Below are 15587 nucleotides of genomic sequence, written 5' to 3'. Positions count from 1 at the left end.
AGTCTATAGTCTAGTCTATAGTCTAGTCTATAGTCTAGTCTATAGTCTAGTCTATAGTCTAGTCTATAGTCTAGTCTATAGTCTAGTCTATAGTCTAGTCTATAGTCTAGTCTATAGTCTAGTCTATAGTCTAGTCTATAGTCTAGTCTATAGTCTAGTCTATAGTCTAGTCTATAGTCTAGTCTATAGTCTAGTCTATAGTCTAGTCTATAGTCTAGTCTATAGTCTAGTCTATAGTCTAGTCTATAGTCTAGTCTATAGTCTAGTCTATAGTCTAGTCTATAGTCTAGTCTATAGTCTAGTCTATAGTCTAGTCTATAGTCTAGTCTATAGTCTAGTCTATAGTCTAGTCTATAGTCTAGTCTATAGTCTAGTCTATAGTCTAGTCTATAGTCTAGTCTATAGTCTAGTCTATAGTCTAGTCTATAGTCTAGTCTATAGTCTAGTCTATAGTCTAGTCTATAGTCTAGTCTATAGTCTAGTCTATAGTCTAGTCTATAGTCTAGTCTATAGTCTAGTCTATAGTCTAGTTTATAGTCTAGTCTATAGTCTAGTCTATAGTCTAGTCTATTGTCTAGTCTATCTAGTCTATAGTCTAGTCTATAGTCTAGTCTATAGTCTAGTCTATAGTCTAGTCTATAGTCTAGTCTATAGTCTAGTCTATAGTCTAGTCTATAGTCTAGTCTATAGTCTAGTCTATGTCTAGTCTATAGTCTAGTCTATAGTCTAGTCTATTAGTCTAGTTTTTCTAGGTTTCGCAAAACCCACTGTGCTTAGTCACTCGGTTGTTTTTATGTTTTTTCATATAAATAATTTATAGTTAAACAATCACTTACATTTTTTTTTGTGCAAAAGAAAAAACAAATAAATAATAAAATTAACAAAAAACTACAAGATGTGATGAACTTGTTGCTAAAAAACGTGTTTAACATTTTTTATAAACAAAAAATCATAAAAAAAGACAATGAAATTTAAAATTATTATTTTTTGTTAATATTACCGTTGTTGTTGGTTAATCTAAACAAATTAATTTATTATGCAGAGGAGTAAATTGTGAAGTTTAACAGAAAGAAAAAAACAGATAAAAACTCATAAAAACCGTTGTATATTTTATGACTCCTAAAAAAGTTGATGACTGACTAACTGACACACACCGACTGATTGAATGGCTGACTAGTTAAGCGTTTGTTTTTTAATGTCAAAAAAGAATTTGAGGCGGAATCTATAATCATTTTTTAAAATTTAGTTGTTGTTTTTTTTTCGTTGATTGGTAATTTGTAATTTATTGGTGTATTTTTTGTTGTCATCAATAAATATTTTGAAATTGATTGATTTGCAGGGATTTTTTGTGTTTTATTTTTTAAATAATATTTTGGCAATGTCAAAGATAAATATGCTAAAATTGACGAACAGAAATATTAATTAGTTAAGAAACAAATAGACGGAATTGTTTTAGGAAAAAACCCTGCAATAAAGTGGGTGCATAAAGGCAATATTTTTGGTCCAAGAAGAGCTTTTAAAAGGCACTTTATCTAGGCTTGAGTAATAATTTAAAACACGACAAAGTAATATTTTAATTAAAAATTTCTTAATAAACAATTGAGGTCATTGTGTGAATTTTACAATATTCTTCTAAACATATGCCAATTTTTTAAAAAAATCTTTCCTTATAATACCCACCAATTAACCGCAATTATTAGAATATTAGTGTAAAAATTTTTCTGTAGAAACCATTTAGAGAAAATATTTTTCCTTTGAAATACCCACTAATAAATAAACAATTATACAAACAAAAACAAAATATATTTAAATTGTTGTAGTCATATGTGCGCTGGCATTTAGTGCGAAAGTATTGAGTATTAAATCAAAAATAATTTTTTCGAAAAAAAATTGTTTACAGCTAATTATGGTTGGCCTGAATTATAATGAACAAAAATATATATAAATGTATATAAATATATTGTTTAAATAGTATTTAATTTTGTTTTTGTTAAAAAGTCATAAAAATTGTACTCTAAACACTCCATAATGACCACAAAAACATACAAGTACACGAACGTGTATATTTACATCAGTATTCAGAAGTATTTAAAATAATTCATAATAATTAGTTACACCAGAAAACAAGTTGAAAATATTAATAAAAATGTCCATGGTGCCGGGTACCATGCATATAGATCAGATGATTGAATTTATGTGAATTGTATATGAATTTTTGATATAATATATTAGGGGGGTATATGGATTTTTTAAGGAGTATTTTTGGTCTGTAATAGTATGCTCTATATTACAGACTAAAGTCTCGACAATAGTCTGGACTAAAGTCTAATCTATAGTGTAGTCTATATCCTGGGATATAGTCTTGACTATTATTTAGTCTATGGTCTGGAATAAAATCTAGTCAGTAGTATGAACTATAATCTAGTCTATAGTATGAACTATAGCCTAGCCTATAATCTAGACTATAATTTAGTTTATAGTCTGGACTATAGTTTAGTCTAGAGTAGGGACTATAGTCTATTCTATAGTCTGGTCCATAGTCTAATCTATAACCTGGACTATAGTCTGGACTATAGTTTTGTATAGTCTACAGTCAGGATTATAGTCTAGACAATAGTACTACATCTATCTATTGCCTAGACCAACGGTTCCCAAATGGGGGTCCGCGGACCCCTAGTGGTCCGTAGTAAAATCCTAGGGGGTCCGCGAAGACGAAGGAAAAAAACCATGAATAAACAATATTCTGCTTTTATATGTATGTACAAATATCTCCAATTTTTGTGCAATAATCCCAAATTTTTTGGTGACTTTTTGAATTTTTTTTTCGGTTGTTTATCAGGAAGAAGCTAGGCCCTACAAATTTATTGTATAACTTTTATAAAATAAAGTATTGCATGATTTGTAATTTTTATTTCCTGTATATGTACTGAAATAATGGTTTTTATTTCAGACAAATAATACTCTGCCTTACAATTAAATTAGGGATACTGGTACCGGAGTATGAAGTTCAATTCAAAGACAAGCTTATTACAGATTTAAGTTTATCAAATTGTAAGCAAAAGTGTTCTTGTTTGAAAGGACTAAAATTATATATTTCCACAACAGAGGTGACTGTTTATGTATCTCTTTATAAATATTCCAATCCGACGTAATACACAGATTTTAACATGATTTTGTCGACCAATACATATTATTAAATTAACATCAGAAAATCCATAGCGTTTCACGTAAATATGTAGCCAAAAACCATGAAGTAAAATAATTCGTTGGTATTTTAAAATTCAAATTTAAGTTCCAAATTCACAGTACTTTAACAAAGAGTTCAAATCATATATTATGAGGATAACGCATTCCGCAACAACATAGAAGAAGTCCAACATTCTTATATTATTTTCCCGAAAACTTAGCTCACTTACTCAGTTCACCCTTTGCAATCGCAACAAATTTTTGAAACGTGACTCCTTAAGCACATGTGACAATATTTGACAAAGAAACCTTTTCGCTACCTTGAAGAAAAATGAACATGAAAGATCTCATGATCATAAAATTAAACATCATGTTAACATATCAACAAAGAAGTCATTCTATCTTCAAAACATGCAATTGAAAACCTATCTGAAATATTATATATTCTCAAAGTACGGGAATAATTTATAGATATGACATCTCTACATTTATTAGACCTAGGAATTAATGAACTAGGTCAATTTTCGGATGGACAATTATTTAGAACAATAAGATATCAAAATATGTATGGGGGTCCGCGAAATTAAATATGTTCTTCAAGGGGTCCGCGAAGTAAAAATCGGTGGGAACCGCTGGCCTAGACTATAGTCTAGTCTATTGTCTAGACTATAGTCTAGTCTATAGTCAGGACTATAGTCTATTCTATAGTCTCCACTGTAGTTTAGTCTATAATTTGGTCTGAACTATAGTCTAGTCTATTGTCCAGACTATAGTCTGGAATAGGGTCTGGAATACAGACTAGGCTATAGTCGAAACTAAAGTCTAGTGTATAGTCACGACTTTAGTCTATTCTATAGTCCGGCAAATAGTATAGTATATTGTCAGGAAAAGGTCTATTCTATGGTCTGGATTATATTCTAGTAAACAGTTTGCACTGTTGCCTAGTTTATAGTCTAGACTATAGTCTGGCCTATAGTCTATAGTCTAGTCTACAGTCTAGTCTATAGTCTACTCTACAGTCTAGTCTATAGTCTTATCTATAGTCTAGTCCATAGTCTAGTCTATGGTCTATTCTATAGTCTATTCTTTAATCTAGTCTAAAGTCTAGTCTATAGTTTAGTCTATAGTATAGTCTATAATATAGTCTATAGTTTAGTCTATAGTCTAGTCTATAGTCTAGTCTATAGTATAGTCTATAGTTTAGTCTATAGTCTAGTCTATAGTCTAGTCTATAGTCTAGTCTATAGTCTAGTCTATAGTCTAGTCTATAGTCTAGTCTATAGTCTAGTCTATAGTCTAGTCTATTGTCTAGTCTATAGTCTAGTCTATACTCTAGTCTATAGTCTAGTCTATACTCTAGTCTATTGTCTAGTCTATAGTCTAGTTTATAGTCTAGTCTATTGTCTAGTCTATATTCTAGTCTATAGTCTAGCCTATAGTCTAGTTTATAGTCTAGTCTATTGTCTAGTCTATATTCTAGTCTATAGTCTAGTCTATAGTCTAGTCAGTCTAGTCTATAGTCTAGTCTATAGTCTAGTCTATAGTCTAGTGTATAGTCTAGTCTATAGTCTAGTCTATATTCTAGTCTATAGTCTAGTCTATAGTCTAGTCTATAGTCTAGTCTATAGTCTAGTCTATAGTCTAGTCTATAGTCTAGTCTATAGTCTAGTCTATAGTCTAATCTATAGTCTAGTCTATAGTCTAGTCTATAGTCTAGTCTATAGTCTAGTCTATAGTATAGTCTACAGTTTAGTCTATAGTCTAGTCTATAGTCTAGTCTATAGTCTAGTCTATAGTCTAGTCTATTGTCTAGTCTATAGTCTAGTCTATACTCTAGTCTATAGTCTAGTCTATACTCTAGTCTATTGTCTAGTCTATAGTCTAGTCTATAGTCTAGTCTATAGTCTAGTCTATAGTCTAGTCTATAGTCTAGTCTATAGTCTAGTCTATAGTCTAGTCTATAGTCTAGTCTATAGTCTAGTCTATAGTCTAGTCTATAGTCTAGTCTATAGTCTAGTCTATAGTCTAGTCTATAGTCTAGTCTATAGTCTAGTCTATAGTCTAGTCTATAGTCTAGTTATAGTCTAGTCTATAGTCTAGTCTATAGTCTAGTCTATAGTCTAGTCTATAGTCTAGTCTATAGTCTAGTCTATAGTCTAGTCTATAGTCTAGTCTATAGTCTAGTCTATAGTCTAGTCTATAGTCTAGTCTATAGTCTAGTCTATAGTCTAGTCTATAGTCTAGTCTATAGTCTAGTCTATAGTCTAGTCTATAGTCTAGTCTATAGTCTAGTCTATAGTCTAGTCTATAGTCTAGTCTATAGTCTAGTCTATAGTCTAGTCTATAGTCTAGTCTATAGTCTAGTCTATAGTCTAGTCTATAGTCTAGTCTATAGTCTAGTCTATAGTCTAGTCTATAGTCTAGTCTATAGTCTAGTCTATAGTCTAGTCTATAGTCTAGTCTATAGTCTAGTCGTCTATTGTCTAGTCTATAGTCTAGTCTATAGTCTAGTCTATAGTCTAGTCTAGTCTATAGTCTAGTCTATAGTCTGATCTATAGTCTAGTCTATAGTCTAGTCTATAGTCTAGTCTATAGTCTAGTCTATAGTATAGTCTATAGTTTAGTCTATAGTCTAGTCTATAGTCTAGTCTATAGTCTAGTCTATAGTCTAGTCTATAGTCAAGTCTATAGTCTTGTCTATTGTCTAGTCTATAGTCTAGTCTATACTCTAGTCTATAGTCTAGTCTATACTCTAGTCTATAGTCTAGTCTATAGTCTAGTTTATAGTCTAGTCTATAGTCTAGTCTACAGTCTAGTCTATAGTCTAGTCTATAGTCTAGTCTATAGTCTAGTTTATAGTCTAGTCTATAGTCTAGTCTATAGTCTAGTCTATAGTCTAGTCTATAGTCTAGTCTATAGTCTAGTCTATAGTCTAGTCTATAGTCTAGTCTATAGTCTAGTCTATAGTCTAGTCTATAGTCTAGTCTATAGTCTAGTCTAGTCTAGTCTATAGTCTAGTCTATAGTCTAGTCTATAATCTAGTCTATAGTCTAGTCTAGTCTATAGTATAAAATTTCTACAAAAGCTTTTCTTCTAAAAAAATCAAAAGAAAAAAATTACAAAAAAAATAAATTTACAATGATCGGGTTACTGATCTTTTGCCAAATGCCATGTGACGCGGAGTAGTCGCAATTGAATGACTTTAAACAATTTCTTTCTCTTTATTTTTTGTGTGATATTTGTATTGATTTAATGAGGAATTACAAAACAGAAAAATAAGCAAAAACACAGAAAATAAAATTTCAATTATATTTTATTTAAGTTTAATAAAAAACAAATAATTTTTTTTAATTCAAAAACAGAAAATGAAAAAAGCCGTCAATCAAAAAATTTATTAACACGCTTGACTTGTGTTTGCAATTCACAATTCGACTATAAACGTCAAAGTGTTTGTTTATTGTATTTTCACCAATTGTGATCGTGTCAGAAGAAACACACAAATAGACCCTAACGCTAGATGAGTTTCTTATTTATTAATGAAATAATTTACTTTTTAATTAAAAAATTACATGCATTTAACGAAAACAACAGCAACAACTAATAGACGTCAGCTGGTTATGTCATGTTGCAAGCACCATTTGAAGCAAGCACATTGGGGCATTTATGTGTTGAAGAATTCTTCAAACATGTCATAAATAAATTGGTAGTCTTTTATTATGCTACCAGAGATAATTATAGGTTTAATGTTAAATATAAAAAAATATATAGAAATTTAAAAATTAATAAAAGTTTGTAATAAAACTGTCATTTTGTTAAAAGAGGGTTGGATGGATGGATGGATTGATGGTTGTTTGGTTGCATTTTTGTTATTTTATTTTTTTAATTAAATGTTTCTGGGTATTGGTTAATTGTTGTTTGATTATATGTTAGTGATGTGCTGATGCCGATAATTTATTTGTGTTGGTTTTTTTGTAACAATTTATTAATGTTAAATTAAATGGCGCCTAATAGACGTTTGCATGATCGGTATTTTACTTTGTGGTTGTATAAAAGAATTGCTGAGCTTTTTCTAAAATTTTTAATTTATTGCTATTATTTGTTTTGTCCACTGATAGTGTAAATTGACATGTATTAGCGTAATTTATTGTAATGAATTTGTTTTTGCCAAAGCTGTCACGCTTCAACTGAGAATAATTTCTGTAATATGTATAAAGGAATAATTAAAAACCAAATTGTTTTTAAACAAAAAATTATTGCAACGTCAAAAAATACATTCTACTATAGTATACCGTCTAGTCTATAGTTTAGCCTATAGTTTAGTGTATAGTTTAGTCTATAGTCTAGTCTATAGTCTAGTCTATAGTCTAGCCTATAGTCTAGTCTATAGTCTAGTCTATAGTCTAGTCTATAGTTTAGTGTATAGTTTAGTGTATAGTTTAGTGTATAGTTTAGTGTATAGTTTAGTGTAGTTTAGTGTATAGTTTAGTGTATAGTTTAGTGTATAGTTTAGTGTATAGTTTAGTGTATAGTTTAGTGTATAGTTTAGTGTATAGTTTAGTCTATTCTAGTATAGTCTAGTCTATAGTCTAGTCTATAGTCTAGTCTATAGTCTAGTCTATAGTCTAGTCTATAGTCTAGTCTATAGTCTAGTCTATAGTCTAGTCTATAGTCTAGTCTATAGTCTAGTCTATAGTCTAGTCTATAGTCTAGTCTATAGTCTAGTCTATAGTCTAGTCTATAGTCTAGTCTATAGTCTAGTCTATAGTCTAGTCTATAGTCTAGTCTATAGTCTAGTCTATAGTCTAGTCTATAGTCTAGTCTATAGTCTAGTCTATAGTCTAGTCTATAGTCTAGTCTATAGTCTAGTCTATAGTCTAGTCTATAGTCTAGTCTATAGTCTAGTCTATAGTCTAGTCTATAGTCTAGTCTATAGTCTAGTCTATAGTCTAGTCTATAGTCTAGTCTATAGTCTAGTCTATAGTCTAGTCTATAGTCTAGTCTATAGTCTAGTCTATAGTCTAGTCTATAGTCTAGTCTATAGTCTAGTCTATAGTCTAGTCTATAGTCTAGTCTATAGTCTAGTCTATAGTCTAGTCTATAGTCTAGTCTATAGTCTAGTCTATAGTCTAGTCTATAGTCTAGTCTATAGTCTAGTCTATAGTCTAGTCTATAGTCTAGTCTATTAGTCTATAGTCTAGTCTATAGTCTAGTCTATAGTCTAGTCTATAGTCTAGTCTATAGTCTAGTCTATAGTCTAGTCTATAGTCTAGTCTATAGTCTAGTCTATAGTCTAGTCTATAGTCTAGTCTATAGTCTAGTCTATAGTCTAGTCTATAGTCTAGTCTATAGTCTAGTCTATAGTCTAGTCTATAGTCTAGTCTATAGTCTAGTCATAGTCTAGTCTATAGTCTAGTCTCTAGTCTAGTCTATAGTCTAGTCTATAGTCTAGTCTATAGTCTAGTCTATAGTCTAGTCTATAGTCTATAGTCTAGTCTATAGTCTAGTCTATAGTCTAGTCTATAGTCTAGTCTATAGTCTAGTCTATAGTCTAGTCTATAGTCTAGTCTATAGTCTATAGTCTAGTCTATAGTCTAGTCTATAGTCTAGTCTATAGTCTAGTCTATAGTCTAGTCTATAGTCTAGTCTATAGTCTAGTCTATAGTCTAGTCTATAGTCTAGTCTATAGTCTAGTCTATAGTCTAGTCTATAGTCTAGTCTATAGTCTAGTCTATAGTCTAGTCTATAGTCTAGTCTATAGTCTAGTCTATAGTCTAGTCTATAGTCTAGTCTATAGTCTAGTCTATAGTCTAGTCTATAGTCTAGTCTATAGTCTAGTCTATAGTCTAGTCTATAGTCTAGTCTATAGTCTAGTCTATAGTCTAGTCTATAGTCTATAGTCTAGTCTATAGTCTAGTCTATAGTCTAGTCTATAGTCTAGTCTATAGTCTAGTCTATAGTCTAGTCTATAGTCTAGTCTATAGTCTAGTCTATAGTCTAGTCTATAGTCTAGTCTATAGTCTAGTATAGTCTAGTCTATAGTCTAGTCTATAGTCTAGTCTATAGTCTAGTCTATAGTCTAGTCTATAGTCTAGTCTATAGTCTAGTCTATAGTCTAGTCTATAGTCTAGTCTATAGTCTAGTCTATAGTCTAGTCTATAGTCTAGTCTATAGTCTAGTCTATAGTCTAGTCTATAGTCTAGTCTATAGTCTAGTCTATAGTCTAGTCTATAGTCTATGTCTAGTCTATAGTCTAGTCTATAGTCTAGTCTATAGTCTAGTCTATAGTCTAGTCTATAGTCTAGTCTATAGTCTAGTCTATAGTCAGTCTATAGTCTAGTCTATAGTCTAGTCTATAGTCTAGTCTATAGTCTAGTCTATAGTCTAGTCTATAGTCTAGTCTATAGTCTAGTCTATAGTTAGTCTATAGTCTAGTCTATAGTCTAGTCTATAGTCTAGTCTATAGTCTAGTCTATAGTCTAGTCTATAGTCTAGTCTATAGTCTAGTCTATAGTCTAGTCTATAGTCTAGTCTATAGTCTAGTCTATAGTCTAGTCTATAGTCTAGTCTATAGTCTAGTCTATAGTCTAGTCTATAGTCTTAGTCTATAGTTAGTCTATAGTCTAGTCTATCTAGTCTATAGTCTAGTCTATAGTTTAGTCTATAGTCTAGTCTATAGTCTAGTCTATAGTCTAGTCTATAGTCTAGTCTATAGTCTAGTCTAAAGTCTAGTCTATAGTCTAGTCTATAGTCAAGTCTATAGTCTAGTCTATTGTCCAGTCTATTGTCTAGTCTATAGTCTAGTCTATAGTCTAGTCTATAGTATAGTCTATAGTCTAGTCTATAGTCTAGTCTATAGTCTAGTCTATAGTCTAGTCTATAGTCTAGTCTATAGTCTAGTCTATAGTCTAGTCTATAGTCTAGTCTATAGTCTAGTCTATAGTTTAGTCTATAGTCTAGTCTATAGTCTAGTCAATAGTCTATAGTCTAGTCTATAGTCTAGTCTATAGTCTAGTCTATAGTCTAGTCTATAGTCTAGTCTATAGTCTAGTCTATAGTCTAGTCCAGCGGTTCCCACCGATTTTTACTTCGCGGACCCCTTGAAGAACTTATTTAATTTCGCGGACCCCAATACATATTTTGATATCTTATTGTTCTAAATAATTGTCCATCCGAAAATTGACCTAGTCCATTAATCCCTAGGTCTAATAAATGTAGAGATGTCATATCTATAAAATATTCCCGTACATTGAGAATATATAATATTTCAGATAGGTTTTCAATTGCATGTTTTGAAGATAGAATGACTTCTTTGTTGATATGTTAACATGATGTTTAAAATTATGATCGTGAGATCTTTCATGTTCATTTTTCTTCAAGGTAGCGAAAAGGTTTCTTTATCAAATATTGTCACATGTGCTTAAGGAGTCACGTTTCAAAAATTTGTTGCGATTGCAAAGGGTGAACTGAGTAAGTGAGCTAAGTTTTCGGGAAAATAATATAAGAAAGTTGGACTTCTTCTATGTTGTTGCGGAATGCATTATCCGCATAATATATGATTTGAACTCTTTGTTAAAGTACTGTGAATTTGGAACTTAAATTTGAATTTTAAAATACCAACGAATTATTTTACTTCATGGTTTTTGGCTACATATTTACGTGAAACGCTATGGATTTTCTGATGTTAATTTAATAATATGTATTGGTCGACAAAATCAGATTAAAATCTGTGTATCACGTCGGATTGGAATATTTATAAAGAGATGCATAAAGAGCCACCTCTGTTTTGGAAATATATAATTTTAGTCCTTTCAAACGAGAACACTTTTGCTTACAATTTGATAAACTTAAATCTGTAATAAGCTTGTCTTTGAATTGAACTTCATACTCCGGAATACCAGTATCCCTAATTTAATTGTAAGGCAGAGTATTTTTTGAAATAAAAAACATTATTTCAGTACATATACAGGAAATAAAAATTACAAATCACGCAATACTTTACTTTATAAAAGTTATACAATAAATTTGTAGGGCCTAGCTTCTTCCTGATAAACAACCGAAAAAATAAAATTCAAAAAGCCACCAAAAAATTTGGGATTATTGCACAAAAATTGGAGATATTTGTACATACCCAGGAAAAACTTACATTGAAAAGTAATGAGTTAAATAGCTAATAAAACCTCTTTTCACTACTTCTTCATTAGCATTTTAAGTCATTATTTTAACACGGTGATGTCATTGGAGGCAAGTACTTCTACGCACGCTTACAAATAGGGACTTAAAGAAGTACTTGCAATTTCCCTTACAAAACAGTTGTTGAGTAAGTCGTTTTGTTTTTTAATAATAAAAAGAGCCAGCTAGAATACGAACCAGGGGCTTCGGTTTGTTAGTCAAATGTTCTACACACTGCACCACTGCTTAGCTATTTTATTGCGCGTCAAATAATGGTTTTCACAAACAAAACTAATTTTGTTTTATTTTTTTAAAACACAATTCTTAAAACGCAATTAAATAAAATGTGCAAACAAAATGACAAAGCCGAAAATAAAGTACTTCTATATCAGATTATAAGAAAGTCATTACTAGAGTACTTCTATGTACTGCAGACGGTAAGTAGTAGTCATTGAAAAGTAAGTGGTTATGGAAGTACCACCCATTACCGAGTTTTTGCTGGGTATGTACATATAAAAGCAGAATATTGTTTATTCATGGTTTTTTTCGTTCGTCTTTGCGGACCCCCTAGGATTTTACTACGGACCACTAGGGGTCCGCGGACCCCCATTTGGGAACCGTTGGTCTAGTCTATAGTCTAGTCTATAGTCTAGTCTATAGTCTAGTCTATAGTCTAGTCTATAGTTTAGTCTATAGTTTAGTCTATAGTTTAGTCTATAGTCTAGTCTATAGTCTAGTCTATAGTCTAGTCTATAGTCTAGTCTATAGTCTAGTCTATAGTCTAGTCTATAGTCTAGTCTATAGTCTAGTCTATAGTCTAGTCTATAGTCTAGTCTATAGTCTAGTCTATAGTCTAGTCTATAGTCTAGTCTATAGTCTAGTATATAGTCTAGTCTATAGTCGAGTATATTGTCTAGTCTATAGCCAAGTTTACAGTCCACAGTTAAGTCTATAGTAGAGTCTATAGTCAAGTCTATAGTCTAGTCTATAGTCTAGTCTATAGTCGAGTCTATAGTCTGGTCTATAGTCAAGTCTATAGCCTAGTCTATAGTCGAGTCTATATTCTAGTCTATTGTCAAGTTTATAGTCGAGTCAATAGATTCGACTATTGTCTTGTGTATTGTCTAGTTTATTGTCAAGTTTACAGTCCACAGTCAAGTCTATAGTCGAGTCTGCAGTTGTTTTTTCAATCAGTAACTTTTCCCTAATTTTAATAAATTACAATAAGTTTTTAAATAAGTTTTCTTTCATCTACTTTCAGTAATTGTTAAAATTTAAAACGTCAAACTGGCTTCTCCCAATAATACAGCACCGCCCGTGCTTTGGCGCGCGCGTCGTAAAGTGGGTAAGTACTTAAAACATAAGAATAGCTTTTTATAAGTTATTTTAAGTAAATTTTCCAACAAAACAATTTTAATAACTATTTAATGATTACAAGTTTTAATGGCTGCCAGGGGAGCCAAACAAATAGAAAAAGTTCAATGACCTTTAAAACTGTTTAGTGTTTACTTTTTTTCCTCTTTTTTTAAACGTTTTATAAAAAAATATAAAAAATTGTATTGACACTTTGTATGACCCTCTGTAGTAATGGGAAAAAGTTAATAAACTGTTAACTTTTTAAAAATTTTCCGTTTTTTTTTTTTTTGTTTTCTTACATACTATTAACTTTCGGATAATGAAAATCTTCCTATAAAATTTTATTTGTGAAAAAATAAAACAAACAGCTAATTTTTGTATTTTACATACAGATATCAAGTAAATGTTGTTGTGTTTTCTTGTTTTTCTGAATTTTAAGAAAGGTTATTGGCCTTATGTTTTATTGTTAAGTGATATTTAATTACTATTTATAAAAATTTTAATAGAAATTTTGAGTAATAATAAATAATTTGACAAAAAAAAAAAAAAAAAACTTCCCATACTAGTCTTTGGACCTCCCTTTGGGCTGGAAAATACTACACTATAGACTAAAGACTGGACTATAGACTAAGATTATACACTAGATTATAGAATATATTATACACTAGACTTGACTATAGATTAGACTAGACTATAGACTAGACCATAGACTAGACTATAGACTAGACTATAGACTAGACTATAGACTAGACTATAGACTAGACTAAAGACTAGACTATAGACTAGACTATAGACTAGACTATAGGCTAGACTATAGACTAGACTATAGACTAGACTATAGGCTAGACTATAGACTTGACTATAGACTAGACTATAGGCTAGACTATAGACTAGACTATAGACTTGACTATAGGCTAGACTATAGACTAGACTATAGACTAGACTATAGACTAGACTATAGACTAGACTATAGACTAGACTATAGACTAGACTATAGACTAGACTATAGACTAGACTATAGACTAGACTATAGACTAGACTATAGACTAGACTATAGACTAGACTATAGACTAGACTATAGACTAGACTATAGACTAGACTATAGACTACTAGACATAGACTAGACTATAGACTAGACTATAGACTAGACTATAGACTAGACTATAGACTAGACTATAGACTAGACTATAGACTAGACTATAGGACTAGACTATAGACTAGACTATAGACTAGACTATAGACTAGACTATAGACTAGACTATAGACTAGACTATAGACTAGACTATAGACTAGACTATAGACTAGACTATAGACTAGACTATAGACTAGACTATAGACTAGACTATAGACTAGACTATAGACTAGACTATAGACTAGACTATAGACTAGACTATAGACTAGACTATAGACTAGACTATAGACTAGACTATAGACTAGACTATAGACTAGACTATAGACTAGACTATAGACTAGACTATAGACTAGACTATAGACTAGACTATAGACTAGACTATAGACTAGACTATAGACTAGACTATAGACTAGACTATAGACTAGACTATAGACTAGACTATAGACTAGACTATAGACTAGACTATAGACTAGACTATAGACTAGACTATAGACTAGACTATAGACTAGACTATAGACTAGACTATAGACTAGACTATAGACTAGACTATAGACTAGACTATAGACTAGACTATAGACTAGACTATAGACTAGACTATAGACTAGACTATAGACTAGACTATAGACTAGACTATAGACTAGACTATAGACTAGACTATAGACTAGACTATAGACTAGACTATAGACTAGACTATAGACTAGACTATAGACTAGACTATAGACTAGACTATAGACTAGACTATAGACTAGACTATAGACTAGACTATAGACTAGACTATAGACTAGACTATAGACTAGACTATAGACTAGACTATAGACTAGACTATAGACTAGACTATAGACTAGACTATAGACTAGACTATAGACTAGACTATAGACTAGACTATAGACTAGACTATAGACTAGACTATAGACTAGACTATAGACTAGACTATAGACTAGACTATAGACTAGACTATAGACTACTATAGACTAGACTATAGACTAGACTATAGACTAGACTATAGACTAGACTATAGACTAGACTATAGACTAGACTATAGACTAGACTATAGACTAGACTATAGACTAGACTATAGACTATACTATAGACTAGACTATAGACTAGACTATAGACTAGACTATAGACTAGACTATAGACTAGACTATAGACTAGACTATAGACTAGACTATAGACTAGACTATAGACTAGACTATAGACTAGACTATAGACTAGACTATAGACTAGACTATAGACTAGACTATAGACTAGACTATAGACTAGACTATAGACTAGACTATAGACTAGACTATAGACTAGACTATAGACTAGACTATAGACTAGACTATAGACTAGACTATAGACTAGACTATAGACTAGACTATAGACTAGACTATAGACTAGACTATAGACTAGACTAGACTAGATATAGACTAGACTATAGACTAGACTATAGACTAGACTATAGACTAGACTATAGACTAGACTATAGACTAGACTATAGACTAGACTATAGACTAGACTATAGACTAGACTATAGACTAGACTATAGACTAGACTATAGACTAGACTATAGACTAGACTATAGACTAGACTATAGACTAGACTATAGACTAGACTATAGACTAGACTATAGACTAGACTATAGACTAGACTATAGACTAGACTATAGACTAGACTATAGACTAGACTATAGACTAGACTATAGACTAGACTATAGACTAGACTATAGACTAGACTATAGACTAGACTATAGACTAGACTA

The 15587-nt window shown here is 31.1% G+C and overlaps 1 long non-coding RNA gene across 1 annotated transcript in view; it reads left to right on the top strand.

Annotated features, from left to right (window-relative positions):
* Nucleotides 1-13324, top strand: part of LOC119614295 — a 37034-nt gene extending 23710 nt beyond the window's left edge. The window contains exon 3 of the long non-coding RNA XR_005232318.1: nt 12617-13324. This is a non-coding gene — a long non-coding RNA (uncharacterized LOC119614295). The remainder of the gene's footprint in view (nt 1-12616) is intronic.
* Nucleotides 13325-15587: the final 2263 nt, after the last annotated feature.

Source organism: Lucilia sericata, unplaced genomic scaffold (genome assembly GCF_015586225.1).
Source record: "Lucilia sericata isolate MDLA Ls3-8-SP2 unplaced genomic scaffold, ASM1558622v1 Contig002771F_arrow, whole genome shotgun sequence".
Classification (NCBI taxonomy): Eukaryota; Metazoa; Arthropoda; class Insecta; order Diptera; family Calliphoridae; genus Lucilia; species Lucilia sericata.
Note: the sequence above shows the minus strand (reverse complement) of the source record. Positions and strands in the feature narration are given on the sequence as shown.